General features: G+C 46.1%; 1 protein-coding gene across 1 annotated transcript in view; it reads left to right on the top strand.

The window, feature by feature from the left end:
• The first annotated feature begins 663 nt into the window (after window positions 1-663).
• LOC120928429 (C4b-binding protein alpha chain-like) overlaps window positions 664-24,346 on the top strand; it is a 217,912-nt gene continuing 194,229 nt past the window's right edge. Inside the window, exon 1 of the mRNA XM_040339535.1 lies at window positions 664-804. The gene's annotated coding sequence lies outside the window, so the exon portion shown is untranslated. The remainder of the gene's footprint in view (window positions 805-24,346) is intronic.

Below are 24,346 nucleotides of genomic sequence, written 5' to 3'. Positions count from 1 at the left end.
TCATGCGTGGGGGAGCCGCTGGTCACGGCACTCGCTCGGGAAGAAGCGTCAGGGGGGGCGTTTCTTCACAGCGCATGTGTCGATTCATCATTGACGCAAAACACAGTAAATATGGCAAATGGTATACATTTAGGAGATATTTACAGTACCTAGAGGCAAGCCTTATTCTAGACTTATCTAAAAGTACAACTGTCTTAGACAGGGAGATTTATAGCCTATTTAACCACTAAATCCAAAGCAGCCAGAATTCCTCTGGTTCTCTCATAACAGGTATATAGCATTCTTCTGGTTCTCTCATAACAGGTATATAGCATTCCTCTGGTTCTCTCATAACAGGTATATAGAATTCTTCTGGTTCTCTCATAACAGGTTTATAGCATTCTTCTGGTTCTCTCATAACAGGTTTATAGCATTCTTCTGGTTCTCTCATAACAGGTTTATAGCATTCTTCTGGTTCTCTCATAACAGGTATATAGCATTCTTCTGGTTCTCTCATAACAGCGATAAGAACTCTACTTGCACAATGTTACCAAGGAAATGGTCTGAATCATCCACGGAAGTGTCTCCACCCAGCTAAGAGGAGGGAACGGTGAGCTCAGCTAAAGGATACCGGGGGATGCTTTCTTATAACGAGCACCAAGGAAAAGACCAATCAGCTGCCAGTAAGAGCAGGAAGGAGGGGCGTGTACACATGTGCACTTGTCTCTCAGTATTTCCTGGTACAGTACAGTACAGTACAGGAAGTGTCTGTACGTTGTAGAGGGTGGACTTGACTACAGCTGACTGACCACCACTACCTAAAAGGTAAGTTTGTTGGTGGGAGGTCAGGAGCTGTGTGAGCGCTGTGCGTGTGGTGACTCCGTAGAAGACATTACCATTTCCTAGAACAGCCGCACCTTCAAGGCACACCCAAGTGTGTTAGTACAGCTATGTACAGGCCTATGATGGCTTTGTCACCTACGTACATTAAAGGGGACTTTCACCCTCAAGGGCACGTTATGCTGCCCTGCCTCCTCCATCTTCCACAGATGGATTTTTTTTTAAAGTACTTTTATTTGTGTTGCTAAGCTGCATTTCTGCAATTTCCACCTGCTTCGTACAAGGTTTCCTGAAACCTTCCAAATCTTTGTATATGCTCGGAAAATCACAGTGTGCAGATGTGCCCACAGGCTGTGCCAGGAGATGAAAGCTGTGCCAGAGCCTATGGGCACGTGTGCACGGTTTATACTAAAATGCAGTATACCGCAGTTGCGATCTGCAGGGGGTGTCGATGTTACTTCATACTACACTGTGCTACTTTAACTGGTAATTGCGCAGTCATGCAACGCTTTACCAAAACAACATTTTCAATCCTTTTATTTACACACAAATAGAGATTTTTGTTGTGCTTTCTGCTTCTCCCCCCCCCCTTTTTTTTGTATACCACAATTTGCATTTTTTAGAATTTGTTGTTGGACAGATTTAACCACTTCCCGCTCACCATATAGCAGAATGACAACCTGAAAGTGGTTGTATTATCCTGACTGGGCGTCATATGACATCCAGCAGGGGCACGCAGTGCAGCGATTAGTGGTGTGTCATTATCACACACCGCATCTCCTATCCCTGTAAAGAGCCTATGACGTAGGCTCTTTACTATGTGATCAACTGTGTACAATTGCAGCTCATCACCTGGTAGCCAGGGAGTGCCATTTATCTGCATTTTCTCTACTCCTGCTGACAGGCACGGGTAGAGGAGAGCTGATTGGCTGCTCTCCTGACAGGGGTCTATGATGATAATCGTCACATTGATTATCAGTGCAGACCCATCGAGGGTGCCCACTAGAGCCCACCAGGGATGCCAATCTGTGCCCCTTAGTGATTGCCTGTTAGTGCCTGTCCCGTCAGTGCAGTCTCATCAGTGAAGGAGAAAGCATACTTATTTACAACATTTTTATAACAGTTTTTTTTTGTATCGCAAAGAAAAAAAACCCAGCGGTGATCAAATACCACCAAAAAAAAATTTCAGTGCAGTATTGCATGACCGCACAATTGTCACTCAAAATGCGACGGAGCTGGTAGCTGAAAATTGGCCTGGGCAGGAATTGGGTGAAAGTGCCCTGTATTGAAGTTCAAAATGAGGATCGCAGTAAAAATGCGCTAAATGCTTTTTGCAATTTCATCACTGAAGTCCATTGAACCAAAAAAAGCATTGTTTTGCTTTTAACCACTTAACCCCCGGACCAATATGCTGCTAAATGCCCAAAGGCGTTTTTACAATTCGGCACTGCGTCGCTTTAACAGACAATTGCGCGCTCGTGTGACATGGCTCCCAAACAAAATTGGCTACCTTTGTTCCCCACAAATAGAGCTTTCTTTTGGTCACCTCTGCGGTTTTTATTTTTTGCGCTATAAACAAAAATAAAGCGACAATTTTGAAAAAAATTCAATATTTTTAACTTTTTGCTTTAATAAATATCCCCCAAAAACATATATAAATGTTTTTTTTTTTCCTCAGTTTAGGCCGATACGTATTCTTCTACCTATTTTTGGTAAAAAAATCGCAATAAGCGTTTATCGATTGGTTTGCGCAAAATTTATAGTGTTTACAAAATAGGGGATAGTTTTATTTTTTTATATATTTTTTTACTACTAATGGCGGCGATCAGCGATTTTTTTTTTTTCCGTGACTGCGGCATTATGGTGGACACTTCGGACAATTTTGACACATTTTTGGGACCATTGTCATTTTCACAGCAAAAAATGCATTTAAATTGCATTGTTTATTGTGAAAATGACAGTTGCAGTTTGGGAGTTAACCACAGGGGGCGCTGTAGGAGTTAGGCTGCATTCACATCTAGGCAGACAAAATCGCGGCGTTTTGTCCTGCGAATTGCGGCGACAAATAGCGGCGTTTTGTACCGCGATTTGCGGCGACAAAACGCCGCGATTGTCCGCCTAGATGTGCCCCTAGATTGTCCCCCTATGGAGATGGTTCCCATCTCCTATGCCGAATGCCGAAAGCCGCCTGAAAAAAAGGTCTGGGACTTTTTTTCAGGCGGCAGGCGTTCAGCGTGGAGATGTGAACCATCTCCATAGAGGGCAATGTTAAATCATCCCTCTGGCGTCTCGGGATGGCAGCGGCGTCACACTACAGGCGACAAAACGCCTAGGTGTAAATGGGGGCTTAGGGTTCACCTAGTGTGTGTTTACAACTGTAGGGGGGTGTGGCTGTAGGACTGACGTCATCGATCGAGTCTCCCTATAAAAGGGATCACTCGATCGATGCGCCGCCACAGTGAAGCACGGGGAAGCCGTGTTTACATACGGCTCTCCCCGTTCTTCAGCTCCGGGGAGCGATCGCGACGGAGCGGCTATAAACGAATAGCCGCGCTGTCATCCCGGATCGCTCCGCCGGGGGAATCCGACCGCCGCATGTAGCGGGGGTGGGTCCCGATCGGACCCGCGGAAAGGCAAGGACGTACCTGTACGCCCATTTTCCTGTACGTGCCATTCTGTGGACGTACATATACATGCGGCGGTCGGGAAGTGGTTAAGGACCCCTTCATGCCGATATACGTCGGCAGAATGGCATGGCTGGGCACAATCACGTTCCTGTACGTGTCTCTTCGACCCGGTCCGAAGCTCCGTGACCGCGGACTCGATCGCTGCCGTTGTCAAGCGATCGGTCACCGGAGCTGAAGGTAAACACACCTTCCCCGTTCTTCATTGTGGCAATGTCAGTGATCGTCTGTTCCCTGATATAGGGAAAGACGATCACTAACGTCACACGTCCAGCCCCGCCCCCTACAGTTAAAAACGCATATTATGAGGTCACACTTAACCCCTTCAGCGCCCCCTAGTGGTTAACTCCTAAACTGCAATTGTCATTTTCACAGTAATGTGTCAAAATTGTCCGATGTGTCCGCCATAATGTCGCAGTCATGAAAAAAAACGCTGATCGCCATTAGTAGTAAAAAAATTAATAAAAATGCCATAAAACTATCCCCTATTTTGTAAACGCTATAAATTTTGCGTAAACCAATCGATAAACGCTTATTGCGATTCCCCCCCCCCCATAAATAGGTAGAAGAATACGTATCGGCCTAAACTGAGGAAAACATTTTTTTATATATTTTTGGGGGATATTTATTATAGCAAAAGGTTAAAAATATTGATTTTTTTTTTCAAAATTGTCGCTCTATTTTTGTTTATAGCACAAAAAATAAAAACCGCAGAGGTGATCAAATACCACCAAAAGAAAGCTCTATTTGTGGGGAAAAAAAGGACGCCAATTTTGTTTGGGAGCCACATCGCACGTCTGCGCAGTTGTCGGTTAAAACGACGCAGTGCCGAATCGCAAAAAGGGGCAAGGTCCTTAAACCAGGGCTCGACAAAATCCGGATGCCCGGTCGCAATTGCGACAAGAAATTGTGACCTGGTGCCCGCGCCCGCCAGTAATTGAGGCCGTGGTTTGCGGCCTTCATAGAAGGAAGCTTAGGCCGCAAAGCTGCGGTCTTAATTATTAGCCGGTGCGCGTCCGCCGCGATCGCCGGTAATTGAGGCCACGGCTTTGCGGCCTTCTGTGATCTGGCGCCATCTTGTGGTGGCCGTTTGGCATTACAAGTAAAACAGTTCTAGCAGTTCTAATGTGTATTTTCACTCCTTCCCTCTAATTAGAACCCCCAAACATATTTTTTTTTATTCTAACACCCTAGAGAATAAAATAGCGGTCATTGCAATACTTTCTGTCACACTATTTGCGCAGCGGTCTTACAAGCGCACTTTTTTGGGGAAAAATTACACTTTTTTTAATTAAAAAAACATGACAACAGTAAAGTTAGTCCAATTTTTTTTTATATTGTGAAAGATAATGTTACACCGAGTGGAATGGCGACAAACTTTTACCCTTTAAAATCTCCATAGGCGACGTTTAAAAAATTCTACAGGTTGCATGTTTTGAGTTACAGAGGAAGTCTAGGGCTACCTCACATGCGCGCGAGCTTGGCGAGACGGGCACGTTTTCTGGCTCTTAACTTTTAGCTGCCTCCTAGATTCCAAGCAAATTTGTCAAACCCTGCCTTAACCTGCATAATGGTCTGGGTCTTAAGTGGTTAAAACAGTCCCGAACCCTTTCCTAAATTTGCAGAGGCACACAAATGCATTGATTTGTATAGGAACTCATGTTAAAAAAAATGTCCTGTGTTTCTGCAAAAATCATGAAAAACACATTGGTGTGAATGGAGCCTGAGGTGGTATTTGATCACCAATTTTTTTTTTTATTTATTGTTTGCGATATAAGCAAAAAAACACCAAACATTTAAAAAAAAATTACCTTCTGCTATAAAACATATCAAATAAAAAAAATAAATACAATTTCTTAAAAAAAAAAATATATATGTTTTCATTTTTAACTACCAAAGGCTTTGATCAGTGACTTCTAATGGGACTGCGATAGTGCGGCGACCAATCTGACACTAACTGACGCTGGGGGAAACTGATTAACTGCCACTAACATCACCAGTGACGTTAATACAGTAATAATACTATACACTGTCCTTGTACTTATGACTGTGGCTGGGGAGGGGTTAAATGTGTGCCTAACTATTTGTAATGTGTGTACAGTGTACTGCTTTTAATATTAGGTCTCTAAGTAGTGATCGTTCCCTCTGTACAGAGCTCTGCATTGAATTTCAACACAGGGCTCTGGGCTGTGATTGTACACAGCCCATCAGCAGGTCCTGGCAGTGAATCATCGGCTGGGATTTACTACCAGGCTCTCGCTGTGTACAATCACACTGAGTACTGGCTGGGAACATGGGTACGTCACTTTGCCTACAACGGCCACCTGTCTGCAGTACATTGTGGGATGTTGTTAGGTGGTTAAACTAGCAATGATCCAAATGCAGGTGCGGATCTCATAGTACAATGCACTGTGATTCGGTTGCAGTGCATTTCCTAAAGTTGCGCATGCACTACCTTTGTTGCAATGCAGGGCAGTTTGAGCCAATTCAAAAGGAATGGACTCCAATTGCTCTGCAACGAATCCCATATGATTTGAACCAAAATGCGCTGTATGTTTCTGTGCGACTGTTAGTGTTAACTGGGGCTGGGTAAGGGCAGAGCTGCCTGGTAGGTAGGCTTAAGTTCCGTTTTTAAAGTGTAACTCATTGGGCGGATTTCCCTTTACTTTCTGTCCAGGAATCCAGGAAGTGAGAGGAAATGTTGGGGGTGTGACCATAAATTGTGTTCCTATTGGAAGATTTCCTGGTCTGATAGCAACTAAAAATTTGGTTATTTTTTTTTTTTTTTTCACTTTATAGCAGTAAACAGGACAAATGGAAACCTACCTTCCTAACAGGGGCACAGACAGCAATAAAAACCAGACGAGGGTTCCAATGCCTCTTTACCCTGAGCAAAACTTTAAAAAAAAAAGGTTGCTTTAAGCCAGGGGTCTCAAACTCAAATTACCTGAGGGCCACAAGACAATTTTTCATATGCCATGGGGGGCCGCATGCAAACTTTCAAACTTCAAAAACAACAGTACTGGTGTCAGCGAACACATTATTAACCCCCAGCACTGGTGTCAGCGAGCGCATTATTACCACCAGCACTGGTGTCAGCGAGCGCATTATTACCACCAGCACTGGTGTAAGTCAGGGTTTGACAAATTTGCTTGGAATCTAGGAGCCAGCTAAAAAAGTTAGGAGCCAGAAAACGCACCCCGTCCTGACGAGCTTGCGCGCAGAAGCGAACACATACGTGAGCAGCGCCCGCATATGTAAACGGTGTTCAAACCACACATGTGAGGTATCGCCGCGATTGGTAGAGTGAGAGCAATAATTCTAGCTCCTCTGTAACTTAAAACATGCAACCTGTAGATTTTTTTAAACGTCGCCTATGAAGATTTTAAAGGGTAAAAAAGTTTGTCGGCATTCCACAAGCGGACACAATTTTGAAGCGTGACATGTTGGGTATGAATTTACTCGGCGTAACATTATCTTTCATAATATTAAAAAAAATGGGGATATCTTTACTGTTGTCTTATTTTTTAATTAAAAAAAGTGTAATTTTTCCCCAAAAAAGTGCGCTTGTAAGACCGCTGCGCAAATACGGCGTAACAGAAAGTATTGCAACGATCGCTATTTTATTCTCTAGGGTGTTAGGATAAAAAATATATATAATGTTTGGGGGTTCTAATTAGAGGGAAGAATATGGCAGTGAAAATAGTGTAAAATGACATTAGAATTGCTGTTTAATTTGTAATGCTTAACTTGTAATACCAACGTCCAACACCTGATGGCACGAGCTCACATCTGGTTGTAATAACTTGTAATACCAACGGCTCACCACCAGATGGCGCCAGCTCAAGCTCCCCTCACTTCCACCCTGCCTGCGGGCCATTTATAACTGCTTTAAGCCATTGTTTGACAAATTTGCCTGGAATCTAGGAGCCAGCTAAAAAAGTTAGGAGCCAGAAAACGCCTCCCGTCCCGCCGAGCCCACGCGCAGATGCGAACACATACGTGAGCAGCGCCCGCATATGTAAATGGTGTTCAAACCACACATGTGAGGTATCGCCGCGATTGATAGAGCGAGAGCAATAATTCTAGCCCTAGACCTCCTCTGTAACTCAAAACATGCAACCTGTAGAATTTTTTTAAACATCGCCTATGGAGATTTTAAAGGGTAAAAGTTTGTCGCCATTCCACGAGCGAACGCAATTTTGAAAATGTGACCTGTTGGGTTTCAATTTATTTGGCGTAACATTATCTTTCACAATATAAAAAAAAATTGGGCTAACTTTACTGTTGTCTTATTTTTTTAATTTAAAAAAGTGTATTTTTTTCCCAAAAAGGTGCGCTTGTAAGACCGCTGCGCAAATACGGTGTGACAGAAAGTATTGCAACGACCGCCATTTTATTCTCAAGGGTGTTAGAATAAAAATATATATATAAACTGAGGTGAAAGAGGCCAAGCAGGGAGATGACAAATAATATCATTTTAATTAAGAAAAAAAAGAAGTTTTTACCCCCCCCCCCCAAAAAAAAGGCTATATGAAGCTATTTAAACCAGCTCCCCCCCCCCCCCCCCCACAGCTCCACAGCAGCTCAAGTGCGAATTGCACAGGAGTCCTGTGCGTTTTTTGGTCTGTTTCCGTTCCGAATTCAGGCTGAAATCGGACCTGAATCCGCCGCGGAGACCGCTGTTATCGTTTACAGGACCGCTCACTGAAGAGATGGATATCTCGGTTGTGGCAGCAGCTGCTGCCGTTACCGAGATATCCATCTTTAAAAACAGGACGTATATATACAGTGGGCGGTCGTTAAGTGGTTAAGAGATCATATATTTACGGTAAGAGGCAGTGTGTGATCGTGGTGGAGATGCTTCTATCATCACTCTTTCTTAGGACGTTTGGGGATCATTTACACCTGGGAGAATATTGAATTTGAACATTCTTCTTCAGTTTTGGACTCTATGGTGGATTATGGTCTATCCATATTTGTGCACTAAACTTTTCATTTTTTCTGTTGTTCACAGTGTGTTCATTTGTCACTTAAGTTTTTGCACACTTTTGGCACTAGTTTCAGTGCATTGTATTAATAGGCACATTTAGCGCAACTTTTTTTCTTTTTATAGTTTGTTTGATGTTGTATAACATTTTTCAGTTGCGGCTTTTCACATTTATTATTCAGAACAAGCGCAGTATTTTTTTCTATTACTGTGAATAGAGATGGGCACTGCTGGGGCTGTACTGTAATCGCTGTGATCGGCACTCCTCGCCACACAGGAGAGCCGATTAACGGCACTTCTGCAGTCATATGATGTCCTCGCAGAGCGCGAGCCGCAACGCTCCTCCGTCTAAACTGAGGAAAAAAAATTGTCTTTCTTTATTTATTATAGAAATTATAGCAAAAAGTAAAACATATATAGATTTTTTTTTTTCAAAATTGTCGCTCTTTTGTTCTTTAAAGCGGAAAAAAAATGCAGAGGTGATCAAATACCACCAAAAGAAAGCTCTATTTGTGGGGGAAAAAAATGTTGGGTACAGCGTAGCATGACTGAAATAAATAAAAATGCAATAAATCTATCCCCTATTTTGTAGACGCTATAACTTTTGCGCAAACCAATCAATATACGCTTATTGCGATTTTACCAAAAATATGTAGAAAAATACGTATCGGCCTAAACTGGATTTTTTTTTTTTTTTTGAGATTTTTTTGGGGATATTTATTATAGCAAAAAGTTACAAATATTGCATTTTTTTTTTCAAAATTGTAGCTCTATTTTTTGTTTATAGCGCAAAAAAATAAAAACCGCAGAGGTGATCAAATACCACCAAAAGAAAGCTCTATTTGTGGGGGGGAAAAGGACGTCAATTTTCTTTGGGAGCCACGTCGCACGACCGCGCAATTGTCAGTTAAAGCGACGCAGTGCCGAATCGCAAAATGTGCTCTGGTAAGGAAGGAGGTAAATTCTTCCGGGGCTGAAGTGGTTAAAGAGCAACTGTTATCTCTGTCCCACAGCGGCTCCTCTGACCTGCGGTTGACTCACACAGTCCCATTCACTTTAATGGGATAGCTGGTGATGTGGTAGTGACACAACAATGTGAGGGACGTGGTGGCAGCAGGTGAGTGGATGCCCGCTAACATATCTGAAATGACAGGTGCTCTTTAAAAGCAAAGAAAGACACAAAATAACTTGAGATGAAAAACAGGATTCTTGGAAATCATGTGGTGTGTGTGTTTCAAGATGCACAATAAGGAGGCACTTAACCACTTCAGCCCTGGAAGATTTTGCTGCTCAATGACCTGGCCATTTTTTGCAATACGGCACTGCGTAGCTTTTACTGACAATTGTGCGGTCGTGCGACTCTGTACCCAAAGAAAATTGACATGTTTTTTTCCCCACAAATAGAGCTTTCTTTTGGTGGTATTTGATCACCCTCTGCATTTTTATTTTTTCCGCTATAAACAAAAGAGCGACAATTTTGAAAAAAAAAACACCATATCTTTTAGGCCCCTTTAACATTGGAGCGGGAGCCGCGGTGGTGGTATATCGCTGCTAAAAATAGCGGCGCTATACCGTCGGGATTGCTGCGGGAATCAGCCGCTAGCGGTGCAGTATTATACCCCGCTAGCGGCTGATAAAGGGTTAATACCGCCCGCAATGCGCCTCTGCAGAGGCGCATTGCGGGCGGTATTGCCGCGGTTTCCCATTGTTTTAAATGTGAAGGAGCGGTATACACGCCACTCCTCTCACCGCTCCAAAGATGTTGCTAACAGGAGATTTTTTTTCTCTCCCGCCAGCGCATCGCCTCAGTGTGAAAGCCCTCGGGCTTTCACATTGAGTATGCAGTGAAGGAGTTTTTCAGGCGGTATAGCAGCGCTATTTTTAGCGCTGTACCGCCTGAAAAACTCCTCAGTGTGAAAGGGGTCTTACTATAATAAATATCACAGTGACATTTATACAGCGATTAGTGCTACAAAATTGCACTGATTACTGTAAAAAATGACACTGGCAGGGAAGGGGTTAACTGTGTTCTAACTGTAGAGCGGATGGGACTGACTAGGGGAAGAGATTGTACATTTTTTGGGCTGTCTTGCATGAACTGCAGGTTTGCGATCTCCCCAGTGGCTCAATGAGTGGCTCAATGATATTGAGGTCAAGAGACTGAGATGGCAACTTCAGAACCTTCACTTTATTCTGCTGTAGCCAATGACAGGTCAACTTGGCCTTATGTTTTGGATCATTGTCATGTTGGAATGTCCAAGTACGTCCCATGCGCAGCTTCCTGGCTAATGAATGGAAATCTTCCACCAGTATTTTTTGATAACTAACATACTGCATTCATCTTGCCAACAGTTTTGACCAAATTTCCTGTGCCTTTTGTAGCTCACACATCCCCAAAACATCAGCGATCCACCTCCGTATCCTTCATCATAGGCCTGTTGACTCTAAGGCCGCGTACACACGGGCAAACATGTACGATGAAACCGGTCCGCCGGACCGTTTTCACCCTACATGTCTGCCCGGGGATTTCTGTACGATGGCTGTACTAACCATCGTACAGAAATCCGCGCGTAAACAATACGCGGGGCATGTCCGCCCCGTCGCCGCGACGATGATGCGGCGACGTGGGCGGCCCTGCCAGTTAAATGCTTCCACGCATGCGTCAAAGTCATTCGACGCATGCGAGGGATGGCGGGCGCTCGGACATGTACGGTAGGTCTGTACAGACGACCGAACATGTCCGAGCGGGCAGGATTCCAGCGGGCTGTTTTAAAACAAGTCCAGAAATATTTGCCCGCTGGGAAAAGGCCCGGCGGGCAAATGTTTGCTGGAATCCTGCACGCTCGGGCCTACACACGACCGAACATGTCTGCTGAAACTGGTCCGCGGACCAGTTTCAGCAGACATGTTCGGTCGTCTGTACGGCCCATAAATGTAGCGTTTATGGTTGTTGCCAAAAAGCTAAATTTTGGTCTTGTCACTCCACATGACTGTGCCAGAAGGTTTGAGGCTTGTATCTGTGCTGTTTGGCATATTGTAAGCGGGATACTTTGGAGCATTTGCATAGTAAAGGCTTTCTTCTAGAGACTCGACCATGCAGCACAGCCACACCACACGTTTTCAGAGAGTCTTGTATTTTACCTAACGTTATTTGTGGGTTCTTCTTTGCATCCCAAACAATATTCCTAGCAGCTGTGGCTGAAATTTTAGTTGGTCTACCTGACCCTGGTTTGGTTTCAACAGAACCCCTCATTTTCCACTTCTTGATTAGAGTTTGAACACTGCTGATTGCCATTCTCAATTCTTTGGATCTCTTTTTATATCCCTTTTCCTGTTTTATACAGTTAAACTACCTTTTCCCGCAGATACTTTGACAATTCTTTTGCTTTCCCCATGACTCAGAACCCCCGAAACATCAGTACAGCACTGGATGAAAGATGCAAGGGTCAGTTAGGAGTCCAGAAACTCATTGACCTTTTTTACACACACACACAGCAAACAGATCACAGGTGAGGATGGTTACCTTCAATAGCCATTCAAACCCCTTTGTGTTAACTTGTGTGCATGTTATCAGGCCAAAATCACCAGGGTATGTAAACTTTTGATCAGGGTCATTTGGGTAGTTTCTGTTGCCATTATGATTTAAAGCGGAGGATCACACAAAAATGGAACCTCCGCTGTCCGGATTCCTCCCCTCCGGTGTCACATTTGGCACCTTTCAGGGGGGAGCAGATACCTGTCTAAAACAGGTATTTGCACCAACTTCTGGGCACGGCACATCACGTCCCAGAAAACAGCAGGGACCAGTGACATTGCGCAGCGCTAGTTGCGCATGCGCAGTAGGGAACCAGGTACAAGATTCCCTTACCGAAGATTGGGGCAGCAGCACCTGAGAGCCGAAACGGAGATCGGCTTTGGGTGCTGACACCGCGGGCCATGCTGGACAGGTAAGTGTTCTTATTTTAAAAGTCAGCAGCTGCAGTATTTGTAGCTGCTGACTTTAAAGTGGAGGTCCGCCGAATATTTTTTTTTTTTTTGAGGTGAGATAAGGTACCCAAAAAAATCAATAAAACTGATCACTTATATACTGCTGGCAGCGAGAATTGCGATTGCTAGGCATTGGAAACAGTCAATCATTCCTCTAGATCACGTTAAAAGTAAACTCAATTGGATTATGATTAATGACATGCTCACCCATATACTCTGTAATAGCTCAAAAAAAAAAATGATAAGATATGGGACCCATGGATCAGCTATAACTCGACTCCGTAAGGAAACTCCAGGATGACCCTCTTTTTCTTCTCCTTTCTTGTATCCATTTACTTTATTTTGTTTCTCCATTTCCTTCTTGTTTCTTTCTGTTATTAACAGGTACAATACTTTTGATAGCCTATGGGGCCTCTCACTATAGTGAGCCCTAAGATAGTCTCAGGGAAATTCACCAAGACTACTCGGTGACTAACCAACCATCATTTTCCTTTCCCCCTTCCCCTTTTCTCTGACTGTAACCCGTATTCGGGTTCTCCATCACTCACCAGATGTGATGGCACTCATGATTGTTGATGGGAGGTACCTGTTCAGTTCCACTAGCTCTCAGGTGTTCGGCCTATTGTTTTTGGATGTAAGGATAAGAGATGAATATGTATTGTGGCCATATTTTCTATGTCTCTGTGTTACTATGTTGACAACCTGAGAGTCAATTTTGCTGCATTATTGTGTCTGTTTACACCAAACTTTGTTTCCTTTTCAATAAAAATATTGAAACGTAAATATTTTTTTTTTTTTATTAAAGCGTTAGTAAAGGAATTTTTTTTTAAATTTAAAATAACAAACATGTCATACATACCTCCACTGTGCAGTTCGTTTTTCACAGAGTGGCTGTCTCTGTCCTCCCCGCAATTACTCACCACAGTCATGCGAGAGCTCGCATGGTGGTCAGTTATTGCGGGCGCGCTTCTGTGATACCTCGAGCGGCCATAGCCGCTCACTGTATCACTCGGCCCCGCCCCTCGGCACGCCGCGTCACTGGATGTGATTGACAGCAGCGCCAGGCAATGGGTGCGTTGCTCTCAATCCATCCACTCTAGCCAGGCTGAGCGGCAAAGAGGATATCGGGACCGTGCGGGACTTTCGAGGGGTCAGGTAAGTATAAGGGGGGCGGCAGCATTCAATGTTTTTTCACCTTAATGCGTAGATTGCATTAAGGTGAAAAAATGTTTTTCTTTACAACTCCTTTAAGTGTTGCATGTGGGTTATGAATTGTTTTTTTTTTGGAATATTTAAAGACTGGCACTTTATTGCTTGACCAATCAGAATTGTATATATTGTGATGGTGGGACTCTGTGCTATGTGAAAGATTGCTGGTTTACGCCAGATTTTGGAGAGAAAGGCACAATAATTGCACAGCTGTGTCTTGGGCTTTTTAGTTCTGACCTGACATGGCTCAGAGCCCCACCCAACAGACATGCTTGAAAAAGGAGCGCGCTTAGCCAAAGGAGCGCCAGCTCCAAAACGTTGTCGCATTCTAGTGACGTCATCGCGACTCATGATGCGCTCCACGCCTTGCTTTCAACAGTGTAACCGCACCAGCAGCTTGTGCTGCTATATGGACGGTGCTACACAGAGCGGGGAAAAGAGCAATATCAGCTATAACATCCAGCGCGGTAGGACCCCACTCTAGGGATCATCTACAGGATCTACATGCCAGATCTTCAATATTTAAATGTAAGTGGATGCTGTTTACCTATAATGTATTAAATCTCTTTGTCATTTACCTGGAGGCGCCTTCTCTGCTCTCTTTTTTTTTTTTTTTTACACATGTTGGAGTTCTGCTCTCATCTCCCCCGTCTTGGAAGGCTTGCCCCGAAAAAAAAACAGACTGGGATCATCAGCTTTACATGGGACAGTGTCCCCCTCCTGTCTCCTCATTGTTCCTTCTCATTCCCAGGTTTTTATACATTTTTAACCCCATTTTTAAGGATTTGTAAAAAAACGGACATACAAACTTCAATATATCACTGATCTTCAGCGCTGCTATCCCAATTTTTTGTCCACCCAACAGACAGGAAGTCTGTTCCTGGGAATCAGGTGGATTCCCAATCCCTCTGAGAGGAGTCAGAGATGCTGCATGGGGACAGCTAGAGCATGCATATCTGCAGGAGGCTGATGTTGTTTGATGATTGAGCAGCAAGACGCTTATCAGGAGAAAGCTAGGTTTGAGGCTTGAGCTTATCCCTAGGAAACTGTTTTTGTTCTGAGGAACAGAAACTTAGGCCTAGGCTAAAGGCCTGAAACAGCCGGATGGCAAGTATGGCAGCCAGGAGGCTAAACTGTTGAGTTGGCAAGATACAGGAATGGTGGAAACCCCCTGCGAGGGCTGCTAATGTACCAGTATTTGTGAACTTTTGTGCTTTTAAATAAAAGTGGGCTACCAGGCCCTTAAAAACTCAGTTCTGGAATGGCGTACTCACTGGAAAACGCACCTACCGCTAGAGTCTAATAACCCCAATCTTACATATGGTGGAGGTATTGCTTCGGGCAGTTTTGGAAGAGTTCCAGATCCTTGCATACCAAAAACAGTGAGTAAAAATAAACTGTGTTTTGCAGCAATGCTGTGATGAGCAGCCAATGTGAACTGAAAGTCAAAGTTTTCTGCGGTGAACTGCTGTTAGCTGTGTGTGGCAGCCAGGCGAACTGCATTGCACAGGAGTTCAATTGATGGACTGTGTTGCATACAGGTGGTGTACCTGTGGAAGTGAGATCAGTGTGGCCTGAGAAGAAGTATACACTTGGGAAGGCCCAGTGAATGGATGATTCAAGCGGAATCGCAAAGAGTGAAGTCTGCATGTGAAAGTGTGCTGTTTGCAAGTCTTGGACACAGTACGCCAAAATGTTCTTGTGTTAAAAAGGAACTGTGTTAAAAAAAAACATTGGCCTGTTTGCAGCGATGGGGAGGTCAAAATGCAAAAAGGAAGCAATGATTGCAGAAATGAGAGACAGAACCTTGTGACGGGAGGGGTTGTTACCGACAGAACAATCCCCAGACTGGTGCACTTGGCTGCACTGAACCAAGTCATAGGGAAAGTGCATGCTGTTGCCCCTGGCAACGCTGGTGTAGGCCGGCCAGCTATCAAAGTGAAAAGTGTTGAGAGCCAGGTGTGCTGTTTGCGGTGCAGTGAGTGGGGGCATGAAGTTTCCAAATGCCCTTTGTCTCGGGCTTCAGCAAAGCAAAGGTATGAGAAGCCTGCTCTGAGTGTAAACAGTGAGCAGATGGGTGCAGTTGCCCATAGCAACGCCTGTGATGTCAGGTCAGTGGACCGCAAGACAAGGATATTGCCTACAGGGGATGGCAAGTTTAAGTGGCAAGTTTAAAGCAACGCCGCTTCATGGAGAGAGAAGTCTATGTGTGTGGGAGAGCAGGGCCGGCCCCACCATGGGACCCAGTGGTACCATGGGTCCCAAGCGGCACTTTCAGGGGAGCGGCAAACTGCCGCCCATGAGCAGTGGCAGAACCAAGCCAAGCCCGTCCGCTTCGGGCGAGTGCTGTGGGCGGGTGACAAAGCTCTCCACGGGCGGGGAGAGCGAGCGGGCTGCGCTGCGCAGCGGGCAGCTGGTCCTCGGGAGCGGACGGCTTGGTGGGCAGGTGACAGAGCGCGCGGCTCCGCCGTCGGGCAGCTATGAGAGCGGGCGGCTCCGATGCGGCTGACGGGTGTCCGGTGAGAGAGCGTGCTGGGCAGCTGTTTGGCTTGGTGAGTGCTGGCCAATTAACGAGCAGGCGAGCGGGGGGAGCAGAGAAATGACATCATCTCTCACCGCCCGCCCTGCATCTCTGCCGTTTCTTCCCTCAATGTGTAGCCAGTGTGTGTGGAGGTAAAATAATCTTGATATACCTTGTGTAACACCTCTATGCAAAATCTGCTGGTTTACTGCAGTTTAGCATAGAAGTGCTGCCTATTAACTGAAAATTGGGCTTAATGATTGTCACTGTCTCCAGGTTTTCACTGCCCCCTGGTGTATACCCTCCTGACCCTTCCTAGTACCCTCCTGACCTCCCCCCCCGGTGTATACCCTCCTGACCTCCCCCCGATGTATACCCTCCTGACCCTCCCTGGTGTATACCCTCCTGACCTCCCCCCGGTGTATACCCTCCTTACACCCCCCCCCCCCCCTGGTGTATACCCTCCTTATCCCCCCTGGTGTATACCCTGGTGTATACCCTCCTGATCTCCCCCCCCCTGGTGTATACCCTCCTGATCTCCCCCCCCCCCTGGTGTATATCCTCCTGATCCCCCCCCCTGGTGTATACCCTCCTGATCCCCCCTGGTGTATACCCTCCTGACCCTTCCTAGTTCCCTCCTCAACTCCCCCCTGGTGTATACCCTCCTGACCCCCCCGGTGTATACCCTCCTGACCCCCCCGGTGTATACCCTCCCGACCCTCCCTGGTGTATACCCTCCTGTTCCCCCCCGGTGTATACCCTCCTGATCCCCCCCGGTGTATACCCTCCTGACCCCCCCTGGTGTATACCCTCCTGACCCCTTCCTAGTACCTTCCTGACCCCCTCCCTGGTGTATACCCTCCTGACCCCCCCCCTGGTGTATACCCTCCTGACCCCTTCATAGTACCTTCCTGACCCCCTCCCTGGTGTATACCCTCCTGACCCCTTCCTAGTACCCTCCTGACCCCTCCCTGGTGTATACCCTCCTGACCCCTTCCTAGTACCCTCCTGACCCCTCCCTGGTGTATACCCTCCTGACCCTTCCTAGTACCCTTCTGACCCCTCCCTGGTGTATACCCTCCTGACCCTTCCTAGTACCCTTCTGACCCCTCCCTGGTGTATACCTTCCTGACCCCCCCTGGTGTATACCCTCCTGACCTCCCCCCGGTGTATACCCTCCTTGCCCCCCCCCCTGGTGTATACCCTCCTTATCCCCCCCTGGTGTATACCCTCCTGACCCTTCCTAGTTCCCTCCTCAACCCCCCCTCCCTGGTGTATACCCTCCTGACCCCCCTCCCTGGTGTATACCCTCCCGACCCTCCCTGGTGTATACCCTTCTGATCCCCCCCCTGGTGTATACCCTCCTGACCCCTCCCTGGTGTATACCCTCCTGACCCCCCCCCTGGTGTATACCCTCCTGACCCCTTCCTAGTACCTTCCTGACCCCCTCCCTGGTGTATACCCTCCTGACCCCTTCCTAGTACCCTCCTGACCCCTCCCTGGTGTATACCCTCCAGACCCCTTCCTAGTACCCTCCTGACCCCTCCCTGGTGTATACCCTCCTGAGCCCTCCTTGGTGTATACCCTCCTGACCCCCTCTCTGGTATATACCCTCTTGACCCCCTCTCTGGTGTATACCCTCCTGACCCCCTCCCTAGTGTATACCCTCCTGACCCCTTCCTAGTACCTTCCTGACCCCCTCCCTGGTGTATACCCTCCTGACCCCTTCCTAGTACCCTCCTGACCCCTCCCTGGCGTCATTTTTTTTGGGGGGGGGCAGCATTTAATTCTTGGGCCCAGGCAGCACAATGTCTTGGGCCGGCACTGTGGGAGAGCCAGCAACGTGCAGCTGGGAGAGCACCGTTTCCGTTAGCAACAGGAGAAAATGTGTCAATGGGAAGGAGGAGCTACAGGGAAGAGGTATATCACCATCCCCATAAAGATGCCAGTGAAATTCTGCGTGTTGGGAGAGTGCCCTTAGCAACAGGAGAAAGTCACCAAACACCACGCCTGGAATGTGGTCAGCTGGGGCACGGCATATTTTCTTGCCCTAGATTCTAGGGGTGCAGCTGGAGGTAATGTTGCTGAGCAGAACTTTTTGTCGGTGGGTCAAGATTCCTTTTCAGATATGTTTGCAGTCACCGCTGGCAAAAAGGAGATTTCTGTTGTGTCTGCATGGGGTGCTAAACAGTGGGAGATGCCTGCTGTGATTTCATCCTGTGGCTACCAGGGGGAGTTGGCCAGTAAATATGCAACTGAGAGACAGGGCACTCAAATGAAGATAGTTACCTGCTACGGGATATGGTAAGACTGTTGCAGTTTGTGATCCAAGTGAAGTAGCGGTGTGTCTGGTGAGGAGATCTGCAGACGATGTAAAAATGGACTTGCTGCAGTGTGTTACCCAGATCAGTGGGGAGACACAGGTTAAAACCCTCCTTGCAGCAAGGTCAAAGACTGAAAAGGACATATGGACTCTGTGTGCACTTAAGGTAATCCAGCAGAGTGCTGGGAGAGATGTGTTAGGGGTGACCAAAACAGTTGGTGTGCCATGTTCCCTAGCGATAAAGACAGGTGCTGCAGATTTGCCAAGGGAAACTGCCAAGGAGCCTGTGATGGTGAGGCAAGTGGTTTACTAGAACAACTGTGAAGCCGCCGTAGTGGGCAAAATAATTCCTTTGGAGAGGAAGGGTGAAGTGCTGAGTGGCATGCAGGGTGCTATGCATTCTGACAAAAGACATTCTGATAGAGATTATAAAACTGCTATGTTTATGAATACTGATGATGAAGATATTGCTGATGATACATGTACTTATGGTGATGTGATGCTTAATGAGGTAGGGGTGATGATCACTAAGCGGGATATGCGATTTCCCTTAACAACCGTATATAAGGCTGCAGAGGTGTCCTTAGAAACCTCCAGGAAGCTCTGTGTGTTGAAGCCAGAGGTTGCCTGGGACAACTGTGGTGCCGCTCTGATGGACAAGAGGGTACTTGATCTTGGTGATGAGAAAAATGGTAAAACTCAAATGTTTAAAATTACTTGTAGCGATGATGGGTTATTGCGGTCTGTCACTGCTGGCAGAAAAAGTCCTCATAAGTTTAATGAAGCGCCACCCGAGCAGAGTGGTGAAGTTATGTTATTGCAGCCTGCTGTGTTTAAAAATGTGTCTGCAGTGGAGCCACTCTGTCCTGTGTCTCCTTTGGCAGTTGGAGCCGTACTGCATAGTACATCTGATGGGAGCACAGAGAAAGTAGACTGGGACAGATGGGCCATAAGTTTGTTGGCTATATTGAAAGAAGGCTCATTGGGTAACAGTGAAGTGGACACAATTTCTGCTGTGCTAAATGGAGAGACTGCAGGGCCGGTAGACACGGGTGCGTTGGCTTCTGCAGAAGTTAATCCTCTCCAGTTGGAAGGATCTGAAAAGGGCGCATACATAGTAGAGGTTTTGTCCACAGCAAAAGAGATGAGGAATGTTGTGCGTCAGGTTGATGGGGTAATGGATAGCGATTTGGAATCGCTCAGTGTTGCTCAAAGTGAGAGGATGAGTATGACACATGCGATTTGCAGTGCTCAGGGGGAGCCGCAAGTTTTGTCAGTTGCCTCTGAGGTAGAGATCTTTTTAAGTGACTCAGCCTCTCACGCCTTAGCAAATGAGCCCCTCCACATCGTTAGTAAAGGAAAAGTTCCTAGAGTTCTGTGTTTAGATGCGGCATGTCTAGAAATAACTGAGAGGTTGTTGCAATTGGTGAAAATCTTTAAATTGTACACCTGCATGTGTCCACAGCAGAGGCGCGACATGGTACTGCGTAGTACCAATCGGTGGACACAGGTGGAACAGGCGTTGTTAAGCAATGTTGATTGCTGTACTGTTGGGTAATTTTGTGCAAAGTTGTCTCACAGTTCTCTTCGAGAGTGCTTCCAGCGGCGGTTGTGTGCAGAAGGTGCTCAGGGGAATTGTTAGAGGAATCAGAAATAATAGACATAGTGGAAGTCTCTCCGTATGCTGATGTGATGGGGTGTATTCCTGCTGGTGCGGTCCAAGGTACGGCTGAGCAGTAGTTGGTGCATGGTGCGCGTACTGTCTCACCCTCTAGACCTTATGTAAAGGAAGGGCTCGGAATGGACGTGGCAGTAGTGGGAATTCAGTCCATCACTCGCAGAGAGGTGCAGTTTGAGGTACCCGGAGACACTTTGACAGGAAATAACAGTGATGGTAACTGTAACGAAAAAGTGTATGAGAAGCACTCTAGAGCACTGTCGGACAGCTCAGAGGTCCTGGTTGAGGTACCAATGGACACAGAAATGGTTAAAGAGATTGGTATGGAAAAATGTGCGTTGGTAGGACAATTGCTATTGGAGTGTTGGACAACAGGGGGCGTTGTGAAACTGCAGGACTGTCCCATAGGGAGTAACTGCTTGCCTGTAGGTGGTCCCTCCATAGATACTGTCCTAGCAAACAAGGGGACAAGAGGTCCCAATGACAATGTTAAGTTGAATAACCCCTTGTGGAACATTGCTATTGAGGTTAAACAGAAGGACGTGGTGTTGATCTCAGATGGTTTGGTTGCCAAAGGTAACCACATAGGGGTTAGTGAACCTGAGAAACAAATGTCGTTGGTTAATGTTGCGTCAGGTAGTGAGAGTGGTCAGTCCCTGACATATTTCATGGAAGTGGGTCCCCAACAGTCCCAGGAGAGTAGGACTGTGGGAGAAAAAAGGATCCTGAGGCCAGAAGATAGAAGGGATAGAGAGATTAGTGGGAGCCCATGGTTCAGGAAGATGTGCTGGTGGAAGCACACCCGGAAGAAGATGTGGGTGGAGTGCCCCTTTAGAGAAAAGGTTGGGCAGATTCGGACTCATGCTGCTGATAGTTGGCACAGAGGTGCCGCGGTAAAGTGTTGGTGGAAACATACCCGGAAAACATGGGCCTACGCAGCCAATGGCTGGCACAGAGGTGTCCCATTTGTGGTGGGGGGTCTATGTGTTCCTCCCTGGTTCGAAACAGGAGGGGAGGATATGTGATGTGGGACTCTGTGCTATGTGAAATATTGCTTGTTTACGCCAGATTTTGGAGAGAAAGACACATTAATTGCACAGCTGTGTTCTTGGGCTTTTTAGTTCTGACCTGACATGGCTCAGAGCCCCACCCAACAGACAGGAAGTCTGTTCCTGGGAATCAGGTGGATTTCCAAACCTTCTGAGAGGAGTCAGAGATGCTGCATGGGGACAGCTAGAGCATGCATATCTGCAGGAGGCTGATGTCGTTTGATGATTGAGCAGCAAGACGCTTATCAGGAGAAAGCTAGGTTTGAGCTTATCCCTAGGAAACTGTTTGTTCTGAGGAACAGAAACTTAGGCCTAGGCTAAAGGCCCAGGAGGCTAAACTGTTGAGTTGGCAAGATACAGGAATGGTGGAAACCCCTTGCGAGGGCTGCTAATGTATTTGTGAACTTTTGTGCTTTTAAATAAAAGTGGGCTACCAGGCCCTTAAAAACTCAGTTCTGGACAGGCGTACTCACTGGAAAACGCACCTACCGCTGGAGTCTAATAACCCCAATCTTACAATATTTAGACCCCTTTCATACTGGGGCCACGTTTGCAGTAAAGCGCTGCTCGTTTTAGTGGCACTTTACTGCTGTTAAAGTGGTACCTTTTGACTGCGAGAGGGGCGTTTTTAACATAAAAAAGGGTTTTTAAAACTCCCGTTTCGTGGTGCTTTTAAGGTGCTAATGGGCAGGGGCATTTTTCTTCCCGCAAGCGCACTGCCCCAATGTGAAAAGGCACACTGGAATGAATGAGAGGTGGTTTTCAGGCGCTTAGCAGAAGCTATTTATGGCGCTGAAGCACCTGAAAACTGCCCCAGTGTGAAAGGGGTGTTGCATATATATATATATAATATATATATATATATATATATATATATATATATATATATATATATATATATATATTAGGGCTGGGGGAATTGAATATTAATTCCTCAGCCTGGACAGTGAGATTACCCTGCTGGATGCGAGCAAACTGCAGCCATTGGATTGAGGTACCTTTGCATCTGTGGAGCAGGAGGATGCATCAGGCTCCATCAGGGGAAGGGGGCAAAAATAACCACCATGGGCCATATTCTGAGTAAAGTTACGATGGAGTAACTCAGGATACTCCATCGTAACTCCCTTTTTTGACCCGTGTATCTATGCTCCTGATTCTCAGAATCAGTTTTGCATAGATACACTTAAGATCCGCCATCTGTAAGTCACTTACACTGGCAGATCTTAAATGCAATGACGCCGGCCGCCGCTAGATGGCATTTAAGTGAAGGAGTCATTTGCGTATGCAAATGATCCTTCTACGCCGATTCACGAACGAGTTCGCGTCGCGTAACCGTCGCTAACGTCGTTTGCGTAAGCGGAAACTTACCCCTGCTATATGAGGGGTAAGTTTCCGCAAGTCTCGCGTAGGCCATGTTACGGATGGCGTCGGGTCCCCGTCGTGTTTTTTCGTCGGATACGTAGTTTACGTAAGTCGTTCTTGAATACGACTTTACGTCAATGACGCACACGTCGGCGTCATTGACGTTTTCCGCCGAGAACTGGAGCATGCGCACTGGGCTTTTTGCAGCCCGGCGCATGCCCAGTTCTTTTGTATCGGGGGCGCGCTTCATTTGAATAGAAGCCGCCCCCTTGGAGATCCGCCAGGCTACGCCGGGACACTTACACTCCGCTGTCCCAACTTATGGAGCAAGTGGTTGGGGAATACAACACCTGCTCCAGTAAGTTGGGACAGCGGAGTGTAAGTGCCCTAAGCGAAGCTGGCGGAGATTTACTCAGAATATGGCCCCATTTTCCTGTCCTAAGCAGTTTTGTGCAGACAATTCTTTGTGTATCGGCAACATCTGTTCTGTGCGAAAGACTGTTCAGTTCTTCAGGGTATAAAGTCAATAAAATGCGATCATGTCTGCTTCCATAAAATGTAAACACTCTGGTATGTCTGTGTGACTGGCTAAAGTGATGCCTACTTGCCTACTATAAAGTGACTGACAGTCAATATACTAGATAAGTTTTATAATTAAAGTAAAACTAACTTTCTACGTTTTTCTTAGAGTTTAATAAGAAAAAAATACTTACGTCAGTGCTACAGTTTGAATTTAAAACGTATTTGTGTGAACTGTGAAGTTAAGTCATGGATTGTGGAAACTAACTAGTGTCGGGTGATTGTATATAGCGTATACCACGTTTACCACTAATGCAGAGATGCAATGAGATCAGCTAAAAGTAGTTGGATCTGTATGTGCGTTATAATTAATCAAAATTAATCGATTTAAAAAAAAAAATCGATTAATCGCACACGAAAATTTGAATCAGTAACAGCCCTAATAAATATATATTTATGTGTATAAAATTTGTTTGCACTGTAATATGTGAACACTTATTGAGCAACACAGCTCTATCAACAGCGCAACACTATTGTTTTTGTAAAGGATTTTTTGTTTGGCTATTGTGTACAATATAGTAAGTGTAGCAATTATTTTCTGATTATTACACTTGGCGCAGAATATTCTTTTAGCATATTTTTATTAGCTCTTCTCCCACAAAATGCACGACATACAGTACACAAATGAAAATGCATTACAAATTTATGTAAACTCAAATGCAGAACTGCATACTGAACACAGGGGTTGTGGTGTAAACAAGCCCTTAAAGTGGAACTAAAAATACTTATCTAAGTTCCTGTTTTACAACGCACGAGTGTTCCCTCCATCTTTATCTTCGCTGCTCACCCCCATTGTTTTGAGTGGTAAAGCAGAGCCTTTTCTTTTTCCTTTATGCCCCCTGGACCACCTTCCTAACTAGTGAGGGTGCAGTCTGGGGCTCCATCCTGGGCTCCATGGTCCCAGTAATCCAAGACCTACACAGGCTTGGGTCCTTTGGGCTGGTCCTGCATTTAACACTGCAACTCCTTAACCACGGATGCGTGGGAAGTATTTCAAGCCTGGACAGGGCCTGGGGACTGGCATTGCAAGTTTCGGTCCGTAGAACACAAAGGGAGGGAGCAGGCCTCTTGATTGGCACTTTCGGTTCTGGGTTTCATCGCAGGGGCATGAATCAAGAACTGCAAGGGAAAAAGGGGGAGCCCCA

Source organism: Rana temporaria, chromosome 2 (assembly GCF_905171775.1).
Source record: "Rana temporaria chromosome 2, aRanTem1.1, whole genome shotgun sequence".
NCBI classification, from domain to species: Eukaryota; Metazoa; Chordata; class Amphibia; order Anura; family Ranidae; genus Rana; species Rana temporaria.
The sequence above is the reverse complement of the archived record's forward strand: the minus strand, read 5'-3'. Positions and strand labels throughout refer to the sequence as shown.